Here is a 13198-nt window from a genome sequence, read left to right as displayed (position 1 = left end):
AAAAAAAAAAAATGGGCAGAGGATCTGAATAGACATTTTCCCAAAGACATAGAGATGGCAAAGAGACACATGAAAAGATGTTCAACATCACTAATCATCAGGGAAATGCAAATTAAAACCTTACACCTGTAAGAATGGCTAGTATCAAAAAGACAAGAAATAACAAGTATTGGAGAGGATGTAGAGAAATAGGAACCCTCATGCACTGTTGGTGGGAATGTAAATTGGTATGGCCACTGGGGAAAACAGTATGGAGGTTCCTCAAAAATTAAGAATAGAAATACCGTGTGGCCCAGAAATTCCACTATTGGATATTTACCCAAAAAAACAAAAACACCCATTCAAAAAGATATATACAGCCCTGTATTTATTGTAGCATTATTTACAAGAGCCAAGATACGGAAGCAACTCAAGTACTCATCAATAGATGAATGGATAAAGAAGATGTATATATTATAAATATAATGGAATGTTACTCAGCCATAAAAAGGATGGGATCTTGCCATTTCTGACAACATGGATGGAACTAGGGGGTATTATGCTAAGTGAAATACATTAAAGAAAGACAAATACCATATGATTTTACTTTTATGTGGAATCTAAAAAACAAACATAAAAATCAGAAACAGACCCACAAATACAGAGAACAAACTAACTGATGGTTGCCAGAGGGGAGGGGTGGAGGGAAAGACAAAATGGGTGAAGGGAAGAGGGAGATACGAGCTTCCAGTTATATGGAATGATAAGTCATGGGGATAAAAGGTACAGCATAGGGAATGTAGTCAATGGCGTTGTCATAGTGTTGTATGGTGAGAGATGGTCACTACACTTGTGGTGAGCATCGTATAACACAGAGTTGTTGCATGACTGTGTTGTATACCTGAAACTAATGTAACATTAGGTGTTAACTCTAGTTTAATAAACATTTAAAAACAAACAAACAAAAAGGAATGGGAAAGTGAGGAAAAAAGAGATTTTCCTACTTGGTTTGTTGGTTGGTTTATGAAATTAAGTGGAGGCGTCAGTTTTGTCAATAGCTCGACTTTAATTGCTCTACACGATGGAAAATATCAAATACCCCAGAATGTCCATATGCCCAGTTCAATACTAATCTAAGTCATTGCTGTGGGAGGTAAGGGTGAGGGACAGGAGCAGAATGGATTTCTTTTTTTTTTTTTTTTTTAAGATTTTATTTATTTATTTGACAGAGAGAGACATAGCGAGAGAGGGAACACAAGCAGGGGGAGTAGGAGAGGGAGAAGCAGGCTTCCCCGCGGAGCAGGGAGCCCGATGTGGGGCTCGATCCCAGGGTCCTGGGATCACGACCTGAGCCGAAGGCAGACGCTTAATGACTGAGCCACCTAGGCGCCCCGCAGAATGGATTTCTATAACACAATCTCAAAGTTATTTAGAGTTTAATTGCATTTTTAAGATATATAATACTTCACAAGGCAAGATGAATTATGAAGAGAAAACAATCCAATGGTCTCCCACTTAAGAAAGAGATTAGCAATAACTTTCTGTAACAACTAGGGAGTAGTTTAGGGAACTGGACAAATCACCCAGCAAGGAATGATTGCCAATGACACGTGATTTGTAGTCCTTCAATTTCACTAGTATTTAATTCACAAATAATCTGTGTGAGAAAGTGAAATAAAATCACTTTTCTAGAACATTACTAGATATTTTTATAATCAACAGGAACATGTTTTTATGACTATAGTCAAGTCACGAATTATCTCAGCCTTTTTGTCACCATCTGTTTCATTTACTGAGATTGTATGGTCTGTCCACAAATCTGAAAATATTTACTATTTGACACTTCACAGAAAAAGTTTACCAACACCTGGGTTATACTGTCCCTTCTTTAGATGTAACTTTTTTTTTTTTAAGATTTTATTTATTTATTTGACAGAGCGAGAGAGAACACAAGCAGGGGGGAGTGGCAGGCAGAGGGAGGGAGAAGCAGGCTCCCCGCTGAGCAGGAAGCCCGACATAGGGCTCCATCCCAGGTTCCAGGGATCATGACCTGAGCCGTTTAATCAACTGAGTCACCCAGGCACCCCTGCACGTAACTTTTGAAAGGTATATTATATTTATGAGATGGAGCTGTTTCAGCAGGCAAACAACCTGCATAAATGGGTATTTATAAAGAACCACTTATTTAGGTGTTGATTTTTATTCATATTTTCAGCAATTACACTCGTTTTCCCCTATAGATGAGCATGGAGGAATCACAAATGACTTTATAGAATTAGCAGGCAACCTAAAGTGAGTGTTCTATAGTGTTGTTTTTGACAAGTGTTAAATGTCCTTTTGGTTGAGTCAGGACAGGGAAGTAAATGGTGCCCAAGAATGGAGCTGCGAGTCCTGCTCAACATTAAATTTTTCTCCCAAACACTTTGTGGTGTTGGGTCCTACCTCGTCGGTTTCCATCCAGCCTGGGCAGTATGCACGTCACCTTTCCTCTGCTCACTTAGTCTCCTGGCATAGATTCTGGGTAGTGATGCCGATCTTCATCGTTCCATATGCCAAAGTGGGCCAGTCCTCCTTTGGGGGCATTTCACTCTGTATCTTCCACAAACTTTTTCAGGAATCCCATCAGCTTCTTCCCAGTGAGGGTCTCACTTGGCAACTTCTGCTGCAGTTCTGGGCGGCAGTCTTTAAGAGCTCTGAGACTCTTTAAGCTAGACATGTTTACCTTTCTGCCTCGGGGTTTTATTAGGAGAGTAACTGCGCAGATATCCCTGGTTTGTTTCCACTGACACTTCTGCTTGGGGTGGGGGACCATCTGGCCAGGTGGGGAGGCAGTAGCAGGGGCAGGAGACCTGGGGTGGGCACAGTGCTCCTAGCTGAGAGTGAACCAGGTTGTAGACTGAAAGCTGTATTTTTGTTGTTGTTTTAATTGTGCTAAAAAATGCATAACATAAAATTTACCATCTTAACCATTTCTAAGTGTACAGTCAGTAGTGTACATATACTCGCATTGTTGTGCAATAGCTTTCTAAAACTTTTTCATCTTGCAAAACTGAAACTCTATATTCATCGAACAACTTCCATTTTTCCCTCCCCTAGCCTCTGGCAACCACCATTCAATCTATTTTTTGTTTCTATAGGTTTGACTACTTTAGATATCTCATATACATGGAATCACACAGTATTGTCTTTTTGTGAGTAGCTTATTTCATTTAATATAATGTCCTCAAGGTCTGGAAACTGTCTTTTGATCATTTCGATCTTCTCAGTGAAATAGAAAACAAAGGTCATTGGCAGGAAATGAGAATGTAGAAGGACTTTAAGCAAAGAGGTTTGGAATAGTCATCAAAGACAGCTGGAAAGGAAATGGACTAGGGAAAGAGCACAGGATCACACCAAAGACCCACACGAGGTCATGGATTTAAAATGAAACCTATTAGCACGCTCATATGTTTTTTCCAGACACATTCTGCTACTCAGGTCCTCGTATCAAATCGGTAGACAGCTGGATATAACTTGGATTGGGTTTTGCAAGGTAAGCTGGACAAGGGGAAAGAGGAGGGAGCTGATGGTGTATGCAAGGGAATGCTTTTAACAATTACAGGACCCAAGAGGTGAAACAGTGAGGACATAACTGATCAAGAGTGGTAAGATCAGAAAGTTGAATACTTTGGTGGTGCAAAGTATCAGAGTTGCTAGGGCTATTTCTCACCTGGAGTACTGCTGAAGCCTCCTTACTAGTTCTCTTATTCTTTCCGATTCATTCTCCCTCTTGTGGTCAGAAATGATCCTCCGGAAGTGAAAACTGATGGAATCCTTTGTTTCAAATTCCCCCACAGACTTCCCATTGATAGTGGCGGACTTCATGATTTCATGATTTCACTTTTTCAGCATCTTTAGTACCTCCAGCACCTTCAGTTATTTGAAGGTTTTATTTGCTGTTATACTTCCAAGACTTTGCACATGCTCTTCTCCCTACTTGGACCATTTCTCCCTGTCTTGAACTGGCTTTCGCTTATCCATCAGGTCTGCACTTAAATTTTACCTCCTCCTGGAAGACTTCCTTGATTCTCCCCAGTCTATATTGAATGCCTCTTATTCCTACTTGCAGAGTATCCAGTATTTTCCCATACAAGCATTTAATACACTTCACTGTTAATGCTTAATTATTTAGCTATATTTTAATTCTCCATATGTTCTTTTGAAGAGAGGGACTCTGTATGAATAGCTCACTCTATATATGAAGCATTAAAGTCTTCTTTTTCTAATATTTAAATCCTACATAGAAGGTGCTTCTTAAAAGGTGATTCTATTCCTTCCTTCTTGAAACTCTTCTCGGAGCTTCTCAGGACATCTCACTCATCTGACCCTTCCACATTCACCAGCCACTCCTCTCTACCAGCCCTCTAACGCTCTATTCTAACTCCCTCCTTTTCTGTGGTTATTTCATTCAGTGTCATGACTTAAAAATATCATCTAAATCTCTCTCTCTAAACTGGAGATCCGTTGGGTGTTTCCAGATGCTTCTGTCCACCTGTCTATTCTACATTCCTGCTTGGGGAAAACAGACTTATTAATACTACCAAAACACCATTACCCAAGCTGTCTCCATTTATTGAATCGTACCTATGGCAGATTGTATTTAATAAAGATAGGGGCACCAAAATACTTATCCCATTTCCCATGCTCTTCTTACAATATGACTGACACTGCTCATTGAAGGTGGGTTCTGTGATCTCTCTCCTTGGATCTGGGCAGGTTTTGTGACTTCCCTGATCAGTGGAGGACAGAGGAAGTGATGCTGTGTGACTTCTGAGACCGGGTCATAGAAAGGGTAGAGTTTCTTCTGCTTTGCTCTTTATCTCTCTCGAAATGCTCACTTTTTGAAGCTAAACACCATGCTGGGAAACAGCTCAGACCACACAGAGAGGTCATGTGTACATACTCCAGCTGATAGGCCCACGTAAGGCCTAAGCTGCTAGCCATCATTAACCATTAGACACGTAAGTTGAACAGACCTTTAGATGGTTTCAGCCTCTAGCCTTTGAGCCTTCCAGCTGAGGTCCCATACATGGAACAGAAACAAGCCATCTCTGCTGGGACTTGTCTGGATTCCCAACTCACAGAAACTGCAAGAGACAATAAATGATTACGTTTGGAAGTACCTTGGTACATAGCACTAGATCATACAGTGTAACAGCTTGCTCAGGCCAAAAACTTAGGAGTCATTCTTCATTCCTCTTTTTTTTCTCATATCTGTATGCAATCTATTCAATAAGTCTGGTTCACTCTATCTCCAAAATACATCAAGCATCTGACCCCTTCTTCTTATCTTCCACGATATGCCTCGATCCAAGTAATCATTACCTATGGCTAAAGCAATCAGAAAATTTCTAATTGATCTTCTCTACAGCCCACTCTCCTTTCCGTGGCCAAAGGGATCCTTTGAAAATCCCTATCTGAATATGTTCCTTCCCTGCTTAAAACTCTCCACAACTGAGAAATTCGAACACTCTCAAGATGTTTGATACTATTAAGAAACAATTGTGAATTTTTAAAGTGTGATAATAGTATTGTAATTTTTTTGATGTGCATATAGAAATCTTTATAGATGAAATGATATAATTTCTGGGATTATTTCAAAATAACAACATATAGAGAGGGTGAGTAGGTAGGGGTATTGACCAAACAAGGCTGGTCAGGAGCTGAGAATTATCTATGCTAGGGATAAATGCTAGGGAGAGGTCAGTATACTATTCTAATTTTCTGCATGTTTTAAAGGTTATTTTTTTAAAGGGTAAAAAGCCTTTTACTGTCTTTCTTTCCATTCCTCTTTTGTTCCCTTCTTTTCCTTTATTTTTTCTTTAAGAAAAGTCATTAGTTTTCTTCTTTTTCCTTCCTTTGAGGTAACTATGGATGGCAGGGCCTGAAGAGCTGGGACCAAGGAAACAGTCAGAGCTGAGGAAGTGGCTGTGGGCATATTGGGGAGGTAGCATTCCAAGGTTGAGAAAGCAGTGGTGGGGTTAAAAGACTGGTTACATAAAAGAGGAATGGGCAAGTAAGTAAATACGGTACAAATATGGAAAGGGGGAAGGCTAGAATAAGTCCTGTGTTTTGGAACGGAATTGGAGACATTAGAGAAGTCATAGTATCTATCTATCTATCTATCTATCTATCTATCTATCTATCCATCCATCCATCCATCCATCCATCCATCCATCTATCCCTAATCAGTGGAGGACAGAGGAAGTGATGCTGTGTGACTTCTGAGACCGCATCATAGAAAGGGTAGAGCTTCTTCTGTTTGGCTCTTTGTCTCTCCCGAAATGCTTGGCAACCATCACAATAATGAGTTCAGATAGGAAGCATTGATAAACACTAAAGCCAGGTGTGAGAGTTTATTGAAAAATGGGATATTTACATAGTCTCCAAGCTTTTCCCCCCACAAAATAATTTATTTTAAAGGTTAAAAAGTAATCACCTTATTGGAGAGATCTGATAGACACCATCTTAATCAAAATTAACACCACTCAAAATCAGAGAAATTAATATTATGTGCCTTCTGATATGTCAGACTGAGAAGAATACAGAATAATTTCTGTAAAATTCCTACCCAAAAGTATAACCTGAATAATCATGAGGAAACATCAGAGAAACCCTTCTAGTCCTTTGACATGACCTAGTTAAAAGAAAAAATTTTAAAAAGAAGAAGGAGGAAGAGGAGGAGGAAATAGAGTTTGGTTACCAAATACACTGGGGAAATGCTCCACACCCTCTTTGGGATTCACAAAGCCTCTCAGAAGCCCTCCTGAAACAAATCCTGCTTATCTTTAGTGAAGCTTGTCTTAACTGTATTTGAGCATAAGATCCCCTTTTACTTATTTTTTGATGTGAGAATACAGAACACTGTGCTAGGACCTCTCATAGCACTTGCTCCAGCAACAGAGGCAAAAACAAAATAAAACCAAGCCACTCTGGTATATAGATGTGGGAAAAAAAAAAAAAAATCTCCGAACATACCAGAAAGTGCCTCTCGTTTGACCTGAGAGTGAGGCCATGGATGCCACGCCGTTTACTGCAAAGTGGGGCCGGCTCATTCTTGAAAGCAGACGTCCCATGTCCCTCCTTCGTCTAGCCACTTTCCCCAGTGAGGCTGTCCCGGGCTGCCGTGTCACAGGGGCAGGACAGCCGCATGCGGGTTGTAGATCTGCTGTTGACACCAGAGGAAGAACTCTATAGGCAAGAAGGGGTTATTCTGTATTTCTTGGATTCCAGAAATGAGAGGTCTGCTAAGCAACGTAATTTTATAGTGGATTTTTTTTTTAAACCAGTAATAAGTTTTTCGTCTAGTAATTTCTGTAAGGTATAGTGTTCTTAAACAATCATAAATTTATTATGTTATACTTTTGAATGGCTTTCCAGACTACTCCTTACCTTTCTATGTGTGGATTAGTAAGCCTATTGTGCCACCCAGGCGCCCCGTGGCCTTGATTTCTGTCTGAGTACAAAGCATCCATGTATAGATGAAATCATGGCCCTAGGAACGCATCTGGATTGAAGACATTTTCTACTACTGTCCTCTGTGGCTATGGGCTTCTCACAAAGCGTGTCCACAAAGTTTAGACCCTGGATGACAAAACCTTAAGAGCATCTTTTGGGGTGCCTGGGTGGCTCAGTCGGTTAAGTGTCGCCTTTGGCTCAGGTCATGATCTCAGGTTCCTGGGATCAAGCCCCGAGTCAGGCTCCCTGCTCAGCAGGAGGTCTGCTTTTCCCTCTCCCTCTGCCTCTCCCTGCTACTTGTGTTCACGATCTCTCTCTCAAGTAAATAAATAAAATCTTAAAAAAAAAAAAAAAGAGCATCTTCTTCCTCACATCTCAGCGCAGAATTGGAAAGGAACTGACATGGTTTTCAAATGCTCACCCTGAACAATATCCACCTTTAGGATTCAGGTTAGAGAAAAAAAGGAATAAGTAGGAAGAGAAGGAAGGGGTTAAAATCAAAGAATGAAGACAGAGAGAAAAAAAAGTATTAATTAAAACTATTAAGTAATATCATCATAGATATCTGAGGCCAAATCCAATATTTGCAGATAATACTTGTAAAAACTTTCTAAACCTGGGAACACACACCTGCATACCCACACATTCACACACACAATATTTAATGCAAATAAATATTAATTTATTTTACTCTGAGTGAGTGGGTCCTGACAAGAAATACGGACAGATGACCAATTCTAAGTTTCTGTTTTGCAAGTCAGCCAGTAGTCCAGGGATACCATGGAGGAAGCATTTCTGAATCTAAACAGAGAACAAGGGCTATCATAGGGCCCCTTTTTTTTTCAGGAATTTTTCTTCCTCACCTGATTTTTTAATATACCAACATCTCTGCAAAAGCATCCAACTAAAACCTAGTCGGCCAATACCTTTCTTATCAGATAGTTGTCAAAAACAATATGCCTCTAATTCGTCATTCATAATAATAATCAATCAACTCCTCTGTACAGGAAAACTAGTTGTGCTTGTCCCCTTGCTGAAGAGCGGTGACTTATCTTGCTGAGGATCAGGGACTCGTGTTGGTAGGATAGTTATAATGAAACCGTGAAGGGCAATGCAAACCAGTTAGAGTTAGAACACGTTAGCCCGGTGGGTGGCTTCTCTCTTTATCTCCTCTCTAGGGTAAATACCACCGGGGCTAAAGGCCAAAGATCTGTCAGTCTGGCCATTTAACAAAGGGTCTTTAAAGAAATTTATTCAAACCATTTTCTCCCACAGGGATCCAAAAGTTCTAGCTACACCCTACAGCGTAGGTTGTTGAAATAAAATGGGAAGGGCGCTTTAGATCAGTGTATACCCTCTGTGAAGCAAGAAGGGGGAAGGATTACCACAGCTGTTGGGTTGTGTGGAACCTAGCGAAATTTTAAAATATAAAAAAATTCCCTCTAACTTCCCCTATTTCCCTCAGATTGTTTTGCTCCATCCCTTGGTGCACAAATATCTTACTTGCCTCCAAGTCTGCTCTCAAGAGTATCTGTCTAGGTTCAGGGTGAAAAGTCCTCAAAACTTGGGTCCAGTAAGGCCTGGATTTGGTTCAAATCTCGAGTCTGCTACTTACAAACTGTGTCAACTCAGAAAAGTTGCTTCTCTCTGTACGTCAGCTTCTTCTTCCCTTGGGTGGGGTCACAGGGAGGGAAGGAAGTGATGGAGATAAAAAGAGCTAACTCACATTTGATATCAATGTTCTCCTCACTTGACAAATATTTAGTCTTACTATGTGTGTGCACTTGGGATACAGTGGGAAACGAGGCTCAGAACCAGCCCTCAAGAAACTTAGAATCTGATGGAAACGTGTGACTGCCTTTTATAACAGACAGCCCCCGACTTAGGATGGTTTGACTTATGATTTTTTGACTTTATGATGCTGCAAGAGTGATACATACTCAGCAGAAACCATACCTCAAATTTTGAATTTTGATCTTTTCCCAGGCTAGCGATATGTGGTACTCTCTCTCGTGATGCTGGGCAGGGACAGCGAGCCGCGGCTCCCGCTTGGCCACGGGATCCGGGGAGTGCACAAGCCTGCTTACCCATAGGACCATTCTGTCTTTCACTTGCAGTATAGTATTCAGTAACTTACATGAGATATGCAACACTTTATTATAAAATAAGTTTTGCGTTAGATGATTTTACTATTGTAAGTGTTCTGAGCGCACTGAAGGTAGGCTAGGCTAAGCTATGGTGTTTGGTAGGTGGGGTGTATTAAATGCATTTTTGGCTTAGACATTTCCAACTTATGGTGGGGTTCTCGGTGTCTCCTATACAGTGCAAATCATATTATTCAGCTACTTGGCACTCAGTCTCTTTATTTTCTATATTCTTTTTTTTTTAAGATTTTATTTATTTATTTGAGAGAGAGAGACAGAGATAGTGACAGAGATAGCAAGAGAGAGCATGAGCGGGGAGGAGAGTGAGAAGCAGGCTCCCCACTGAGCAGGGAGCCCGTCTCCGGGCTTGATCCCAGGACCCTGGGATTACGACCTGAGCAGAAGGCAGACACTTAACGGACTGAGCCACTGAGGTGCCCCTATTTTCTATATTCATTGGAAAGGTATATGAAGCCCATGTTCCTCCATGATCGAAGGGAATACTCCAAATATTTATCATATACCAGTCATCTGTCAGGCTCTGGGCGTCCCCCCCTCCCCCCATGCCCTGGTCACCTTGCATTTTCTCATGTAATCTTCACAACAGATGTGACGTAGGCATTATCCCCAGTTTACAGAAGATGAAACTGAGATCTGGAGAGGATAAACACCAAGGACTCTTAACAAATGAATTTTTGAGGTTATAGTCTGAGCTTCTGTAATAAAGAGACCAGAAAGTATAATGGCTTAGTTAATTAAGTTAATGTTTATTTCTTAAGCCCCAGTGTGAGACTTCCAGACTGTCAGAGCAGCAATACTCCATGAGATCATTTTGAGACCCAGGTTCCCTTATACAACTATGACCCTCTCCCGCATGGTGAAAACTCAGTCACCACCTTATACCTGTGTTCCAGCATACAGGAAGGAGAAAGGATATTTCGGGCAACTAGCTTTGTCCTGAAGGAGATGACCCAGAACTTGAGAAAATCCTTCTTGCTCACACTCCACTGACCTGAACTTAGACGCACGGCCATGCCTCGCTGCAGGGGAGGCTAAGAAATGTAGTCTACGGCTGGGCAGCCATGTGTCCTGCTAAAACTGAGGATAATCTCTCACTAAACAGAAGCTGACAATGAGCACTTGGAGCAGTTAATAGCCTCTGGCACAGTAAGTGACGAGGCAGAAATCCAGACTTAGATTTGCTTGAATCCAATTACTACCTCTTCTCAGATACATGGTGTGGTTTTGTTTGTTTGTTTGTTTGTTTTTAACTTTTCTTCCTATAGATGCTAATATTTCCCCCCTACTGTTTTCTTGGAAATATCTCAAGCTTCTAGTAACCTGGCCTTGTGATTCATGTGAACTAGTTGTTAAATGGGTTACAAAAGAAAGGGAAAAAATTCAGCCACTTCAAAAAAACCCTGTCATCTCCTTGCCAAATTTGTAAGAGGTGCTATTTTTAAGGTAGTAAAGTGCAGCCTGCTATTGGTTTTGTTAAAGTTAGCTAATGTCGGAGGAGTTGAACAGGAAGACTGAGGGAAATGCCTTTTTCCCCCCGTTTCTTTTCCCCATCGCCCCTATAAATGGAGGTCCTTAAAAGTACATCTTAGGATGAGAAAGGAAGAAATCAAACTTTCATATTCTTGCTAAAGAAAGAAAGAGCGATTGATTTCTTTTTTAAAAGGGGGGAAACTGTCTTTTTAGTTCAGAGCAGAACAAAAGCCGCATCCACTTGAAACTACTCTTTCTTGGACATGGTAAGCTTTGTTTTTATTTTTTTTCATTTTTATAAGTAAATGCAGCTCTTACCTGGAGTGATACAAAGGACTAGTGTGCAACTCAACACCCTAGGTCTCCTCTTAAGCTTCTTGCTGTAAAATGTGCACTCTTGCGTTCCCCCCTGCACCCGATGCATGATCACTAACTAGAAGGCAGTTGTCTGGACCAGTTGCCACAAACCCTTTCCCTTCTTTTACTTTTTCTGAGTCCCTGACATCCTGTCTCCTTGATCTTTGATCCAATCATTCCAAAATGCTTTTTTTGAAAACTTGCTAATGATCTCCTCATTGCTAAAGCCAATGTTTATACCATCGTTCTCTGTAGCCTTTGATACTACGGACTGCCCCCTTCTGTTTGAAGCTCTCATTTATTTCAGATCTGGGTTTTAAAACAATTTTGCCCTTGACCCCTCTGTTCTTTGGCTCCAGGAGTCCAGTCCCATGAGGGCTTTTCTCTGCTATGGCATCAGCCGGCATCTCTATGTGTATTCAGATGGGTCCGCCTCTCTGGCTTCACTCCTCACGAGGTCCAGCCTTGTATTTCCCAAGCGTTTTCAGCTGAGCATTCTCTAGGGATGACCCTACCAAAAGCAACAGGTGTGACAGTGACCACCTGACCTATTCCCCCAAGGCCAGCTCCTTCTCCAAACCTTCCCAGTTCTGTCGCTGGTACTGGCCATCTCCATTGCCCCGGCTTGGAAGCTGGATGATGATTAATCTTGATTGATGCACACATCACTGACTTTTTCCAGTCCCCACAGCAAGCAGTCCCCGAGGACCACTGGCTCTGCCTTCACGACGTGTCTCTCCCCTATCGCTTCTCGTCCTTTCCACTTTATCTGCTATCACTATGGTTTAGGGTTTGCCATCTAATCCTTGGACCATGGGAAGAATGAACTCGTTAACTTGTCTCCTGTCTCAGGTTTCTTCCTCTCTCCTGCACTCTGCTTCTACCCGAATCCATTTTGCACTCTGCTTCCCCATAATCATTTTTAAACACTGCTTTCATTCTACCAATTCCTCACTCAAGAAATCCTCAATAGTTCCTGATGACGAACATCCTAATACCTTACTCTTCTCTTTATTTCAACATATGGCAGACAGACATGCTTCTCTAACTACTGGGCAAACATACCTTTTTCACCTCACCCCCAAATCCATGTACCTCTCTCCACATCCACAGCTCGACCATAGTTCAGGCAACCCCACCCTCTTATCGGGACATTACCTCCTAACTGGCCTCTCTGCTTCCATTCTTGTCTTACTACAATGCATTCTCCATAGCTAGAATGGTCTTTTATTTATTTACTTTTTAAAGATTTATTCATTTATTTGAGAGAGAGGGAGAGAGAGAGAGGAAGGGAGGGACAGAGGGAGAGAGGGAGAAGCAGACTCCCCGCTGCATCCGATGAGGTGCTCGATCCCAGAAAACTGAGATCATGACCTGAGCTGAAACCAAGAGTCAGATACTTAACCCACTGAGCCACCCAAGTGCCCCCAGATTTACTTTTTAAAAGTAAATGGTTTATGTGACAGCTGGCCTTCAATGAACCCTGTCCCCCAGTTTTCACACCCTCACGGAATGTGAGTGCCCTGTCACTCACTTCAGCCAACAGAATGCAGCACACGTGACAATGGGCCAACTCTGGGCTGAAGCTTTAAGAAGTCTTGGCAGCTTTGGCTTTAGTACTTGCAGAAGCCCTGAGCTGCCATATAAGTGATCTACAGATCTTGTTGGTGAGATCTCATGGAAGAGACCCTGAAACCACATGGAGAGAGACAGAGAGAGAGGCCCAGCCG

This window comes from Leptonychotes weddellii, chromosome 5 (genome assembly GCF_054177405.1).
Source record: "Leptonychotes weddellii isolate Sample4059 chromosome 5, ASM5417740v2, whole genome shotgun sequence".
Lineage (NCBI taxonomy): Eukaryota > Metazoa > Chordata > Mammalia > Carnivora > Phocidae > Leptonychotes > Leptonychotes weddellii.
The sequence above is the reverse complement of the archived record's forward strand: the minus strand, read 5'-3'. Positions refer to the sequence as shown.